This window comes from Lissotriton helveticus, chromosome 3_1 (assembly GCF_964261635.1).
Source record: "Lissotriton helveticus chromosome 3_1, aLisHel1.1, whole genome shotgun sequence".
NCBI classification, from domain to species: domain Eukaryota; kingdom Metazoa; phylum Chordata; class Amphibia; order Caudata; family Salamandridae; genus Lissotriton; species Lissotriton helveticus.
In genome coordinates this window covers 1,870,820,472-1,870,836,240 of record NC_136061.1, presented here as the reverse complement: position 1 = coordinate 1,870,836,240, position 15,769 = coordinate 1,870,820,472, and positions in this window count along the sequence as shown.

Sequence of the window (15,769 nt, the reverse complement as noted above, 5' to 3'; positions counted from 1 at the left end):
CTGCTGTCTCCGTCGGCTTCTTATTTGGCGCTTCCATCATCTTCTTATCTGGCGCTTCCATCATCTTCGTCTTCAAGGTGCTCGGTAGTGGGCAGGACCACAGACTTAGTTTCAGCCTCTCTCCAGGTAACCCTTGGTAGTTTGGGCCACCGTTCTGAGATCCTTTAACCTAGTCCGTGGCCTACTTAGCCGAAGCTCCCTCCTTTCGACGCAGGAAATACCCTTCTCGAGATGGCACAGTGGGGTCAGGATGTTTTGAAAGTTCAAGTGTCTCTGTGTCAGGATAGCAGTTCAACGATGGTCGGTCCTGGTTCAGGAGCTCTTCTTGGGTGTTGACGGTGTCTGTCGTGGCCAGGGTTGGAGAGACCTTTTTGCAGTGATGGGCGTGCAGCCAGTGTTTCTTCCCCTCCACTCGAAGTGCGGTCCGAGTGGTGATCAGCACTTGCCAGGGGCCCGTCCACCGGGGTTCCAAACTCTTTGATCGCTGAAAATTTCGGATCAGCACGAAGTCCCCCGGCTGGATGGCGTGGCCCGGACCCCTGGAAGCATCGGGGATGGCCTGCTGCACCTGCTGATGAAGGACAGACAAAGTTTCAGTCAATTTGTACAGATAATCAGACATTAGGACATCCGGAACGTCATGAATGGAAGTTGGTTTCGGGGCAGACCAGACGCTCATGGGTCGACCGAAGACAACTTCATAAGGGGTTAAGTGATGTCGGGTGGGGGTGGAGCGCATCGATAGCAATGCCAGTGGGAGGGCGTCTGGCCATTTCAGGCCCGTCGTAGCCACTATTTTGGCCAGTTTAAGCTTTAGTGTGGCATTGTGTCGTTCGACAAGCCCAGCAGATTGAGGGTGGAAGACTGCGTGGAATTTCTGTTTAATACCCAGCCCATTTAGGATGAGCTGGATAACGTTGGCTACAAAGTGGGGGCCATTATCACTCCATAGAACACGACAGAGGCCATAACGGGGGAAAAACTCCTTTAACAGGACCTTTGCAGTGGCCATAGCGGTGTTGTCACGGGTTGGATATGCTTCCACCCATTTGCTAAATGCGCACACCACGACAAGTACATATTTCAGGCCTTGGCATCTGTCTAGCTGGATGTAGTCCATCTGCAGGACTTCAAATGGGTGGTTTGGGACCCCAAATCCCCCCCGGGGTACTACAGTTCCTTTCCCGGGGTTGTGTTGCAGGCATATTAAGCATTGTTGGACCAGGCGTTTGGCGGAATCTGGGATCTTGTCATTGTGCCAAACCCTGGAGACAAGTTCGATCATGGGGGCTGATCCTATGTGGGCAGGGGAGTGTGCCATGGTTAATATGGGAATCAAGTACGAATCAGGTAGCAACCATTTGTTCGTGTCTTTCGTCCGCCAGCAGCCTTCATCGTCTTTCAATCCCACCCGTGTCCATTCAGTCAATTCGTGTTGTGTGCTAGTCGTTTGTATGTCTCTGATTGTGTCCTTGGCGTCAGTCCAGTTTTCTGCTTGTGACCTGGTCACGTACATATGTGTTGTCGTTCTATTTTCAGCTGTCGTTCGGGCGGTGATGTCAGCTAGTGCATTTCCCTGTCCGATAATGTCTGTCACTTTCTTGTGTGCCTGGCATTTGATAACGGCAAGTCTGTTGGGGAGGAGGACAGCTTCGATTAAGGCGGAGACTAAATCCCCGTGCAAAATGGGTGTGCCGTGTGAGGTCAAGTATCCTCTCTCCCTCCAGAGGAGCCCAAAATGGTGAACCACCCCGAAGGCATACTGGCTGTCAGTGTAAATGTTCGCTGTGGTTCCTGTTGCCAGGATGCAGGCTCGCGTCAAAGCAATCAGTTCCGCTGCCTGGGCAGATCGCTGGGTGATGCGGGCTGTTTCTACTACAGTTCGAGCCGTGGTGACTGCATAGGCAGCGGAAGTGGTACCATCGGAGAGTTTGATGCAAGAACCGTCCACCCACAACTCCCCGTCGGGGTCAGGGAAAGCTGTGTCTCTGAGATCGACCCTACTCCTGGTCTGTTCGTCCGTAAGAGTCACGCAGTCATGTACGGGGCGCACATTGGGATCGTTCTCTGGCAAGGGTAACAGAGTTGCTGGGTTCAGTGTGGTGCATCTTTTCAGGGTGATATGGGGGGCAAGCAAGGTTAGTTCGTATCCAGTCAGTCGTGCACTCGTCAGATGTTGCGTCTTGGTTTGGTTCAGGAGGGTGTCGACTGCATGGGGTACCAGTACCGTGAGGGAATTCGAGAGTACAATCCCCTCACTCTGTCGGATAGAGACTGCAGCAGCAGCTACAGCTCGAAGGCAGGCAGGCAAGGCTCTGGCGACAGGGTCAAGAGTGGCAGAGAAGTAAGCGCACGGTCGTTGCTTAGGGCCGATGGCCTGGGTCAGGACAGATAAAGCGCACCCCTCCCTTTCGTGAGTGTAAAGGGAGAAGGGCTTTCTGTAATCAGGGGTACCCAGGACAGGGGCTGAGCAAAGGGCATCTCGTAGTTCCGTGAAGGAAGTTTGACACTCAGGAGTCCAAGGGAGTGGGAAAGGGACGTCTTTGTTTAGCAGAGAAAGCAGTGGTTTTACAACGAGGCTGAAGTTTGGCAACCATTGTCGGCAGAAGGAGGTGAGGCCTAATAGGGAGCGAACCTGCTTCTGGGTTTTAGGGACAGGGGTATCTAGAATGGTTTGGATTCGATCAGGGGTGAGTTTCCTTCCATCTTTGGACAGAAGGTGGCCCAGGTAAGTGACCTGGGGTAGGCAGAATTGCAACTTCTTCTTGGAGACCTTGTGGCCATTTTCCGCCAGGAAGTGCAAGAGTTGAATGGTGGCGGTAACCGCTAGAGGGGTGGTGTCGGCTGCCAAAAGGATGTCATCGACATATTGTACCAACACCACCCCGTCGGGTAACCGGACTTGGTCTAGTTGTCTTTTGAGGGCCTGGCTGTAGATGCTAGGGCTCTCCGTGTAGCCTTGAGGGGCTCGGCAAAACCTATATGAGCGGGATTTTAGGGTAAAGCCGAAGAGATATCGGCTGTCTGGGTGGATGGGGATGGAGAAGAATGCGTTCTTGAGGTCGATGACGGAAAAGGTGGTGGCAGTGGATGGAATCAAGGTCAGGATGGTGGTGATGTCTGAGACCACAGGGTACTGGGGTACCACCACTTTGTTGATCTCTCGGAGGTCGATGATGAAACGGTATGCTTTCTCATCTCCCTCTCCCTGCTTCTTGATAATGGGCAAGATAGGGCTGTTGCAAACATTGCTAACCACTTCCTCTACCACTCCTGCGTCTATCAGTGACTGGATAATCATTACCAATGCCTTCTCGCCCTCTGGCGATATCCGATATTGTGGGAGTTTTGGGAGTGTTGCGTCTGGTCGGACAGTAATGTGCACTGGGTCAATTAACATACGCCCTACGTCCGAATCCGCTTTGGCCCACAGATACGGAGGTAGAGTGTCAAGCAGGGACGCGTCAACGTCGGTGATGGAAAACATGTGCCGGGGGGAACAATGTCTAAGCAGAACGGGGTTGTCGTAAAGAAACACTCGAACTCCATCTTGAGAACACCTAATCGTCGCTCGGAAGTGTTTCAGTAAGTCAAGTCCCATAATGGCGTCAGGGCTATTGGAGGAAAGCAAGAACGTGGTGTCGGTGGTGTTGTTTTCTACGTCAAAGAGAATCGGGGCAGACAAAGGGTTGGTGGAGGGCGTTCCATCGAAACCTGTCGATGTTATGAGTGAGCCAGACAAGGGTGCCCTTGGAATCAGTCGTTTAGATAACGCACTACGTGTTGCGCCAGTGTCTACCAGAAATGGAGACTTGGTACCCAGGACCTTAGCAGTGACATAAGGGCCCTGCTGGTCAACATAGAGCTCGACTGGATCCCTCCCTCGCCCTTGGCTGTCCTATGCAAAGGTGTGAGTGTCGTCATAGTCAGATTGTTGATATTGGTTCTGTCTGGGTCGATCGAACGTATTTGGTCTGCTTGATCTGTCGTTCGTTGCGTCATTTGGGGGCCCTCGTGGTGGTCCCTTAGGTCTCGGTCCGTTTGCTACATCCCTGGGGTCTCTGTTTCTGATCATTTCCAGAAGAACTGGGCACTGGGATTTCCAATGGCCAGTCCCTTTGCAGAAAGCGCACTGGTCTTCTCTAAGGTCTGTGCGTCCACTGTAGGGAGTCAGAGTGCGGTCCTGGGGAAATGCAGTCTTAGGGACGTTTGTCTGGTAGTTCCCCCAGTATTGGTCTCGTTCTATAGTCACCCCTTGCAGTTTGGCAATCATCACCCTCTCTTTTAAGTCTTTCTTCTTTTTCTCTGTCGCCCTATCGTTTTCATTTTTCTGATGCTCATAATATTGGGCCATTTGGAGAATCGCTGTAGGTTTGGAGGCTGCCCAACTACTCTCGCTGGCCTGTAGTTTCTGGGAGATTTCCAATGATAGGCCCTTAACATAATTCTGGACAAACAGATGGTGTCCGGTTGCAGTGGTCATGTCCTGGCCGCTGTAATCGGAGAACACCGTTTCAAACCGGGAGAAGTACTCCGATACGTCCTCCTGGGGTTTTTGGCGACAGGCCGTTACTATCGACCAGTCCACTTTCTTTTCTGGGATTTGGGTTTTTAATTTCTCTACGATTTTATCTGGGAGGTCTAGAATGGATTTCAACGGCTTTTGTCCTGGTCCCCGTTGTTTGTCCAGTTCATCGAGTTGTGACCAGGTATGTCCGAACAGCTCAAGGTGGTCGACTTTCCGGATTTGCTTCCACACATCAGCTGGTAGACATAACCCGAAGAACAAGTCGATGTCAGCCAGGGTCATGATCGTTGAACCCAGGGCTGTACCCAATTCAGTATAGAAGGCAGTGGGGTTTTTACGTAGGTCGGGTAGAGATTTCCGGAATGTCAGTATCTCTTGCCGGTCCCATGGCTGGTAGACCCAGTTGTATACTACCCTTCCCTTCGCATCTTGGTTGTTTGCATCATCGTGAGTCCCTGTACCCCGAGGAGGAACCCAGTAAGGGGCAGCCTCACGTATCGGCATCATGGTGTTAGATTGCTCGGTTGGTGGTTCGGTCACTACGGGGGCTGCGGATTTAGCTCCCGGCTTTCGTTCAGTGAGGTGGCGGAAAACCTCAAGCGTACGCGTGAGGAGGTCCGACACATCACACTCGCCCTCATCCCCGATATCGACCTTCCGGTACAGAGTCCTTAGGCTCTCGGGACCTTTGTCTCGATATCGGTCCTCGTATGCATTCAAGACATGATAACACAGTCGTACGGTAAAATGTCGTCTGTGACTCCCTGTATACGAGCTGAACATATCTGTGATGTACTCTTCATCATCCTTCCTTTCTACCAGTGTCCTTGCTATTTTGTCGATCCCCGCTCGCTCATCTTTGTCTAGCCTGTTTGTTCTTGCAGGGCCAGCCCCTCGAGTCTCATGGTCGTCTAACGTCGTTGTTGATGCGGGTTTTAATACAAGGGGTTCGGCCGGCACAGAGGCCATTGGGGCCGACGCTGTGGCGGTACCGTTGTTTGTACCTGGGGGTGGCGCGTGCTGCGCCAAGGGTTGAGAAGGGGCATATGGAGGGGGCATGTAGATGATAGGAGGACCTAACAGCAGGTCCTCATTGGCTTGTCGTTTCGAGGGTAAATCAGGGTAGAGCATGGAGGGGGTTCTAACCGGACACTGGCTTGGCGTTTCCCTTTCTAGTTTCTGTTTAGCTTTCTCTCTTTCCTCTATCTCCTTTTTTAGTTTCTGAGCAGCTAGGTGGGCTGCTTTTTGCAGCTCTTTTTCCAACCTACTCTCAGTTTTCTTTTTACGCTGTTCGGTTTCTTTTCGCCACATGCCGAAGCTATCAAGCATAGTAGGTGTTGTCTTGTTTTTACCCAGGGCAGTTTCTAGCGTTTTTATTTTATCATCATCGAAGGATCCTATCAGGGGCCATTGACTTTCTTGACCCTTTTTTGTATATTTATGCCATAGTTTACTATAGGCAATAGCGGTCAATCCATGCTTCATGAACATGTCCTTTTTAGGGGTGCCTTCCAGCGGGGCTGGATGGTCCACCTCTAATAAGCGGTCCGGGCTAAACAGGCTACTAATCAGTGGGGAGAAGACAGACATGACGGCTCGTAACGAGGGACTAAAAAGTCAGCACTGCCTATCTTATCACTAGGTGCAAAGACTGGACAGAATATTTCTATTCTACGTTGTTTGCAGGCAGTGAATACCTCATGGATCAAAAACCAAAGACCAATAAATAACAATGGGGAGAATGAGCAGGTCCGCAAAGATTTGCGTTACCTACCCTTTTCACTATCTGCAAAAAGGGTGGTCTCTTCCCTGTTTGCAGACAGGGAATCTCCAGGAAACAATAGTTTGCGAACAACAGTTCAATTTCAAGTGATTATTGGGTGGGGGAAAAAATAAGCACGGCTGCTGCCCTACCTATCCTCCACTGTTTGCAAAGAGAGAGCCCGTTGTTTCTCCGTTTGCAGACAGTGAATCCCTCATAGATCAAGATAACAAAAGACCGATAAATAACAATGGGGAGAATGAGTTGGTCCGCAAAGATTTGCGTTACCTACCCTTTTCACTATCTGCAAAGAGGGTGGTCTCTTCCCTGTTTGCAGACAGGGAATCTCCAGGAAACAATAGTTTGTGAACAACAGTTCAGTTTCAAGTGATTATTGAGTGGGGGAGAAAATAGGCACGCCTCTGGCCTACCTATCCTCCACTGCTTGCAAAGAGAGAGACCGTTGCTTCTCCGTTTGCAGACAGTGAATCTCCAAATCAACAAAAAGAGCAATACTAGTATTTTTAAACAAACAGGCAATCAAACAATTATTTCGTGACTTGTCGTGGTTACACGACCTTACCCGGACCGCATGGACAGTTTCCTGTCTTCCGAATCCAGCGCCCGATCGTCCTCTCTTCTCCGTTATCCTCGCGGCACTCCTGATGGTTCCCAGTCAGGACCGTAGATCACTCGAGAGAGGTCTGTTCGGAACCAGTGAAGTTCGGATGATCGGCTGTCAGACGAGGGTCTATCGGACAGACGCGTTCCCGATCGTTGCAGTCGTTCACTTTGTCGTCAGGACCTCTCCCACTGGATCCATGGGTCGCTGATGGGCCCCACGCTTGGGACGCCAATTGTGGAAACTAACTGGGGGGGCACTACCAACCAGAATATAAGATCCTTAATTATTGCCCGGCGGTGTCGCCTCTTGAACCCACAAAGAAGTTAAACTATTGAAGAGGCAGGCGCTGGAGACTGGAAGGCAGGAAACAAGGTTTTTATTCTCTCCGGAGGAGAACACAACGAAACGGACAGAAGGTATCGTTCTGAGGTGCTCTAACTGCATCCCTGAGGCCTGGCCTCTTATACACACGTTTATCTGTTTATTGCATGTAACACATTCTCGTTGATACTTTGAAGTACGGAAAGACATCCTCAGAATCCCCCCTTTCCCAGCCCGTTCCCACGCAAGGTTACAGTGGAAGTCCCCGCCCCGTTCACAACAGGTGATGATCATCGCGCAGCTGGATATTCCGCCGGTCCACAGTGTGTGTGGGTTTCGATCGGATCTCGTGGGATGGGGGGGGGGCTTTGATCATCTCGGGGGTCCTTTGAGGAGGAAAGCTTTCTATTGTACGGGGAGGGGCAAGGGATTGGTATCGGCAGAGCTGGGTGTCGGCCTGGGAACGGGGAAGACAAACGGGCACACGGGGAAATGGGGTTTGCATCAAAAGGGCCGGGGATCATAAATGGGAAGAAGGGAGGTGTCGCGCTGGGAACAGGACGAGGGTCTGGGGCAGAGCAGCGCTGAAGAGGGGTTTTATGATTCGCGGCAGGTGCAGGCGGGGGGTTGTCAGTATGCGGGGGATGCCGGCGAAGTTAGGAATGGGAGAGAGGCGCGCTGGCTCTCGGCGGGAGCAGGGAAGCCATGGTGTTCAAAATGGCGGCTGTTTTACGCGCACAAAAAGGTTAAGGAGAGCAAGAGGGCGCCGATAATGTTGACGGTTTCAGCCTAACTTTCAACAATCTACCTCTTTCCCTTTTTCTGTATCATCAATATATCTGTATCTTTCTTTCTTGCTACCTCACATTTCTCTTGTTATCTTATGTCTGCCCTAACTCACTTATCTTTCTACCCCGCCTCTATTTCTACCTCCCTCCTCCTTCTGCTTCACCTCTCTTGCTATACGTTTCTTTTTATTTCTTTGTCCTCCTACCCCCACCTCTTTCTCAGCCAAGTCAAAGGTCACTGTCTAGCCACAGAAGTGCACACATAGAAAGAGGAGGGACAACTAAGGAGAAACGTATCAGATTTCTCCCACTAGAACATTGATAATCCTCAGAGCATTACTGCTGCAGCAGAAGTTCCAGTAGTGAGAGACTATTTGCAATTACAAATGCCATGTAATGAACTCATCAACACATATTCAGGCTTTCATTTGATGCTATGTGGCTGGCACACACCGGTAGTATGAGCTTTTTGTTGTGTTTTGTGTGCCCCTGCTTAAGGAAGTTTGAAGTATAATGAATTGCTGTTTGGTATCACGAGGGCTTGAGTTACCTTGAAAGCAGAGCACAGGTGACCGCTGTATACATAGATACATGCAAGCAATGCGCACCATCACCCTGCTCCACAAATTAGATAAGGACGTATTATTGCATAAGTGGCAAAATAGTTTTATTGATGTCACATTTTCAAAAAGTGCAGGTGCTTAAAGTGCAGTAGTGGGTGGTTACCAATCACTCACCCACCAACGTTTTCCCTTAGACCTCCAAGGGCTTTTATCAAGTTGAAAATTGGTCCTGGGTCCAATTATGCCTTGGTGGGGCCCCAAAAACCCTTAAAATGTCGCTGCTGCGGCATACGAGTCAAAACACGGTGCTACTTGCAAATCATCGCAAAACGTTTAATTATTAGAAACTTTGGAAAACATTAATTAGAATCCCCACCCCTAAATGCAGCTCATCCAATCTCTAAAACTGTTTGCTGTCTCTTAAATATTTTTCAGAGGACTTTATAAGATGTAAATAGTTCCCTTTTTCTCCCCAAAAAAACGGATATTCACCTATGGTGATTTGTCTGCATGAAGATGTTAAGCATCTTCAAAAGACGTGCTCAGACCGAAACATATATTGCCAAAAATATGCATATTCTATAGTTTTAAGTGCTGTGTTTGTGTGTTATTATTATAAACAAAAGAGCAATAAAGTACATAAAGAATGTCAACCTAGTATGCGATTCTTCAGGAACGTTATTGTCTTTTTAATCATATCACTAAGCATTGGAAAATACATTCTCACTCCAGTAACACCATTCGTTTAGTATGAAGGTTGCTGGGAGCTGAGCATGCTCGTGCTAGGTTTGTGTTGGTCATCTCACGGCAGTCAAATGGACGTTTTTTATTCCCGAAGAGGACTCGTTGACTTGTAGTACCTCTCGTGTGCACAAGATGGCGTCAAAACGCTACATTCCTCTGGTCGAATTAGATAATTTCATTAAAAACATCAAGCAACGATTTTACCTTGTCCTGCCAAGGGTAGTTGATTTCAGTCAACCCCACGTTTTTCAAATATCACAGCAACAAACAGGAGAGGCTCATTGATGTGGCGTAACGGCCAGAGCTGCCGGCTTTGTAATTAGGGAAGCAGGTTTAAGTCTCGGCTTCGCTTTAACATCCTGTCAGGCATAGCTGGCAAGGTTGCTTATGTGTGACATTTTTTATAATTTTATTGTTATTATGAGTGATATTTCAAGACTATGAGTGACACTTTCTAGTTAGCAAAATTAGGCAATGAAGACAAGGGAAACATATAAATCTAAAAAATTACACCCATTTGAACAACAAGACACTCTAAGAAGGTTTTAAAACTGTTTCAAAGCACCAGAAATTGGAGAGCACTTGTGCCCTTGTAAGTTGTAACATCATCATACTTTTAAACGAACAGGGGCTGTTCCTCCATTATGGCGGAGGAGCGTCGGCCCCCAACCTCTCCCCTCCCCTCCTGCTCAAAGCCAGCATAGGCAAAGGACAAAATTAAAATGATAATAAAACGTTTTTATTATCATTTTATTTGTATCCCTGCAGTCTTTTAGCTGAGGGAGGGGCGTGGTCTCCCATCCTGACGCTGCAACTGCAGCACCAGGAAGGAGGTGGAGTGGTGGGCACTGCCAAGTGCCAAGTTTGGCCGGCAGTCTGCTTCCAGCCAAACTGTCATGCACACTTAGACTTTCTCCAATTAACTGCAGTGTACTGCTGGGTGGGGAAACTGACACAGGCTCCCAGTCTATGTCTGAGCGCCAAACCGAGGACTACCATTCCCAGCATGTGAACAGCGCTGGTATTGGGAGCTGGGAGCCTGCGCCGTGTGCAGCAGGCTCCTGGCTCCTGACAAGGACGCGAGGATAGGGACGAGGCGGCGGCCATCAGATCAGGCAAGTTTTATTTTTTTTATTTCTACCTGTTTTTTTTTTGCGTTCCCTCCTCTCCTCCCCCACCCCACCACTTCATAGTACGACTGCCCACTACTGTTAACAAATGTGTGACCATGATATTAACCAAGTCTTTCAGAGGCAGTGCTTTATTAAAGTTCTGTGCACATATGGTAGACAGACGTGACATCTCCCCCTTTTGTACAAAGAAATAATACTACATTTCTTCAACGAGTCGCCGTGGTTTCCTCATCAGGCGTCTGGGGCGAGTCTCTCTCTCTGGTGCTTGACTGCGTCGCTCAGGACTGGTGGTCATTCTTGGACGTAGATGATGCTGAATCTCAGCATGGTCACCTTGACTGGTGGAGTCACTTGAGGTGTGTCCAGAGGAGGATTCCTGCCTGTTCACAGGATGGTGTCTTTTGAAATGAGATATATTTCTCGTTATCTGCTTGTGATCAGCTTTGGCTGTGATCATGGTTCCTTTCCTCTTGTGAACTTGTAGGGGAAGGTTTAGGTATCGGCTGTCTGCTTTCGTTCGCCGGTCTCCTCTCACTATGACCCAGTCACCTTCGCGGATATCAGCTTCTTTAGCGTGTCGACGATTGTCTGCATATGTTTTCATTTTCTGTTTCTTTCTCTTGTCGATATCAACCAGTGTTTCGTGGTCAACGGTGATAGTCTTTGAGTGAGGCGTAGCGCTTATCATGGGCACTCTTGTCCTCGGTGTCCTTCCCAGCATTAGGGTGGCCGGGCACTGATTCGTGGTGTTGTGGGGAGTGGTCCGGTAGGCCCTCAGTACCTCGTTCACAGTTTGCTGGACATCTCGGCGTGTTATCTCTGCTTGTTGTATGGCTCTCTTTAATGTTCCCATGAATCGCTCCACCATGCCATTGGCTTGTGGCCACAGTGGAGTTATCTTGTGGTGTTTGAAGTCGAGATGCTTCGCAAATTCCGCGAACTCATGGCCATTGAACGGGGGCCCGTTATCGGATTTGACTCTTGCGGGAACACCCCATGCTGCAAAGATGTCATCCAGTACGGGAATGACGGCTGTTGCTCTGGTGGACGCTATCATGTGTGCAAAAGGGAATCTTGAATATTCATCCATGACAACCATGATGTACTGTCCTGATTGGAGAGGTCCAAAGAAGTCAACTGCTACTTGCTTCCAAACCTCATCTGGCAATTCAGACATTTGGAGGGGTGCTGGAGGTTCTTCACGGCTCACTAGTTGGCACGTCATACAGTCTTTTAGAGTTGTCTCCACCATGGAGTCGAGAGAGGGGAACCACACTCGTTCTCTCAGAGTCTTCTTGGTGGCGTTCAGACCTCTGTGGCCTTCGTGAGCTAGATTGATGATGCCTTGGCGCAAATTGTGAGGAATCACGATCCTTCCCCCTCGCAAAAGAAGTCCAGTGTCACTGATGGACAGTTCCTCATGAACACGATGAAACGCTGTGAGGTCATGCAGGGGAGGATCTGATCCAGGCGCAGTGTTCATGGCGTGTCGCCAGGAGTTGTTGCGAACGTGGGTCATGACTGTTTGAATCAGCGGGTCAGAAGCAGAAGCATCCTGGATGGATTCCAGGGGGACTGCAGGGGGACACGCGGCATCAATGACGAAATGGATGTAGTCGTCCGCTAGAGAGTCCGGTTTCGTGACAGTCGGCAAGGGATGCCGGGACATATAGTCTGCAGGGTTTTCAGCTTTACCTGGTTTGTGGACAATCGAGTACACATAGTCTTGGAGTCTCAGACCCCATCTTTCGATGCGAGGTGGCATCTTTGCGTTGGGATTGCCAAAGATTGTGAGTAGGGCTTGATGATCGGTAATGATGGTAAAATGTTTCCCATACACGAACAGGTGAAAGTGTTCGCACGCCCACACTACAGCTAGGCTTTCCTTCTCCGGCTGGGAGTACGCCCTCTCCGTGTCCGTGAGGCTGCGGCTCGCGTAGGCGATGATGTGTCGCTGGTCAGAGTGTTCACGGTATTGGGCTAGAATGGCACCCAAACCTACCGGACTGGCGTCGACGGTGAGTTCAGTTCTTTTATTTGTATCGAAATATGCCAGGTTAATTGCAGAACCGACAGCTTGTTTTATTTCTGTGAAGGCTTTGGCACATGCTCGAGACCATTCAAAGGGTTGTCCTTGACGTGTCAGTTCTCGGAGCGGGTAGCTGATGGTAGCATAGTCACGGATGTATCGCGCGCAGTAACTTGCCATCCCCAGGAAGGAGCGGAGGTCGCTGACGTCCTGGGGTGTCGGAGTGTCAGCAAGTGCAGCTACCTTGTCGGGGTCAGGTGTCATGCCGTCACTGGAGAAAGTATGTCCGTAGAACTTGAGAGTGTTTTTGTGGAATTCGCACTTGTTCGCATTCAGTGTCAGGTTGGCCTGCAGCAGCGCATGGCACACTCTATCCAGCGCGGTGTCATGTTCAACTTGATCTTTGCCGAAAACTAACAGGTCGTCGCTGTAGTTGAAGGAATTCGGGATCCCTTGTATGACCTTCCTGATGGTTTCCTGGAAGATTTCGGCGGCAGATGAAATGCCGAAATTCAGGCGCTTGTATCGGAATAAGCCTTGATGCGTGGTGAAAGTCGTGATATAACGTGACTGTTCATGGAGCTCTAGTTGGTGGTAACCTTTGTTCAGGTCGAGTTTGGAAAATATTGTGGCCCCATTCAGTTTTGTGATCATATCACTGATGTGCGGTCCTGGGTGGCGCTCACGTTCAATGGCGGTGTTGGGCGCCCTCATGTCCACACACAGCCGGACTTTGTTGTCTTGTCCTTTCTTCGGGACCACCACCACCGGTGATACCCATGGGGTGGGTCCGGACGTGCGCTCTATGATGTCGGATTGTAACAGGTCTTGTAGTTCATCATCAACGGCTTGTTGCAGGTGGAAGGGCACCTTCCTGTGATGCTGGGCAACAGGTGCGATGTTCTCATTGATGTGGAGCTTTACTTTGAAATGGGTCAGCTTGCCCAGTCCTTTGAATAGTTTCGGGAATTTTGCCACGATGTCAGGGGCATCTTCCGTCATGTACAGCAGTTCCACCAGCTTCAGTCGTTCCGCCGTTGGCAGACTGAGCAAGCAGTCGGCGAAGTCAGGTCCTTCCACGACGTGGACATATACTGGAATTTTCCTATTCTTGAAGGTCAGTGTGGTATGGAATCGACCGAGGCAGGGCAGGGGTTTCCGGCACATCCACGTGAAGATGCGGACTGCCGCTGGCTCTAGTTTGGGTCTGTTCTTCATTTTCTGGTATTCCAGTGCACATATATAGTTCAATGAAGCACCTGAATCCAGGACAAATTTCGCTGGGTGCTCTCCGATCAGAATGTCTAGCTTCGGATATCGTTTGAGTCGGTCTGGGTCGGCCACCATGCATATATATTCGTCACTGTCCTGCATCGTTGTGGATGAGTCAAACACTCTGCAGACATATTCATCACTGTCTTGTGACACTGCGGTGAGTGAGCTGTTGGACGAGGATCGGTGAGCCTGGCGTGATCTCGTTGAGTGATGACGAGAGCGAGGCATGCTTGTGGATCGACTGCGCCGTTGATAGGAGTATGTCGAACGAGTGCTGGAGCCTGAGGAGTCTGATGAGTGACTTTCTTTTCTCGTCACGGCTCGGGCATGGTGCCGGGTGCTAGATCGTGGAGTGGGTGACCTTCGGGTAGATTGTCTGGCTTGGCAAGCTATCTCAAAGTGGTTATCCTTACCACACCGGTGACATCGTTGACCGATGGCCGGACACTGCCCTGAGTGGGGGTAGTCTTGGCCACATCGATAGCAGGCAGGTGCAGGTTTAGTGTGTTTTGTCTGTCGTGGGTCTCGCCGGGGTGATGATCTCCGGGGGCTACGGTGATGCTTGCCTGTTCTATGTGCACTTGACCTTGGGCGGATGCTTGTACGCGATTGTATTCGAAAAACCTGCTCTTTATGGTCTTTGTCTTTGTGTTCGGGCTTATGTGTTTCCATCCTTTTGGCATGATCTTCTGCCTGGTCGTTAATTCTTGTAAGTTCTTCGATTTGCTCTAGTGTATAGGATTTCTTTAGGAGGCGTCTGCGTAGTGATTCTGAACGGCATCCATCGATGATGCGGAGCCGTAGTGCATCTTCCGTCTTGAAGTTTTCGAAGTCGCAGTGACGCGTCATCCTCTTGATGCGTGTGATGAAGTCGCCCATGCACTCCCCTTTTTCTTGAGACACTAGGTTGAACACATAGCGCTCGTAATCGACATTGCGCTTGTGGAGGAATCGCCGATCAAGGGCAGCCTTTACTTCATCATACGTGGCCGTGGCGACATTGGGCATTTCTTTGATTATTTGTGCTATTTCTTGGCCAGCAAGATTTCGCAGCGCGACCAGTTTGCGCTTGGAGTCCTGTACAAGGGACCCTTCCATGTAGTCTTCAAAGTCCTCACTCCAGGTTTTCCAAGCAGGCCCCATGGTGTTACCAGGTGTCAGCACCAGCGGCTGCGGTTGTCGCATGAAGGGTGCTCCTATGGACGCAACTTGAGGCACCATCGTCGTGTTGGGTTGCGTGGGTGCACCCCCAGTTGAGGACGTGCTCTGAGCGTCGGTGTCCGACATGGTTTGGCCTGTCTTCTGTTACAGTGGCTTGGAGTCCCTGTTTGCTGAGAGTTGGCACTCTTTTGCTTGTTTCCGCGCTTTTCGCGTTAGCTTGTGATTATTTTAAGTTATTCTGTTGTTGGTGGCAGTCTTTTGGGCTGGTTACAGCTTTATCAGGCTTGAGTGTGAGGCTAGAGACGACGTTCCCGCTTGTTTTCTCATATGCAATCCTCGCCTGACTCTAAGATGGCCGCCGTGATGGACGCGTGGGTTTATTGGGGCTTGGCGCCTGACTTAAAGATGGCCGCCATGCGTTCTCCGGCCCCGGCAGCCTCTGACATGTGCGCAGGCCGCGCTCTCACTTCTCTGGCAGCCGCATGCGCTGCGGGACTCACCCTCGTGGTCCTCCGGCCTCGGCGGTGATGGAGCGCTCGCGCTCACCTTGCTGCCACTCTGCGGGGCTTTCCGCGTCTTCGGCGGGTCGCGCTCACCTTGCTGCACTCTGCGGGGCTCTTCGCGTCTTCGGCGGGGTGGAGCACTCGCGCTCGCCTTACTGTCGCTCTGCTGGGCTCCTCACTTCTTCTGCGGCTGGGCGCTGTTGCGCGAGCACTTTCTTGTGTGCTCTCTTTCACTCCGCACCTGCGGTGAGCCAGGACGGCGCTGTAGGCGTCGGTCCGTTTCGCGCTCTTGTCTTGAGGAGCGGCGCTTCTGGAGCTGCTGGCTTGTCGTTCGGGG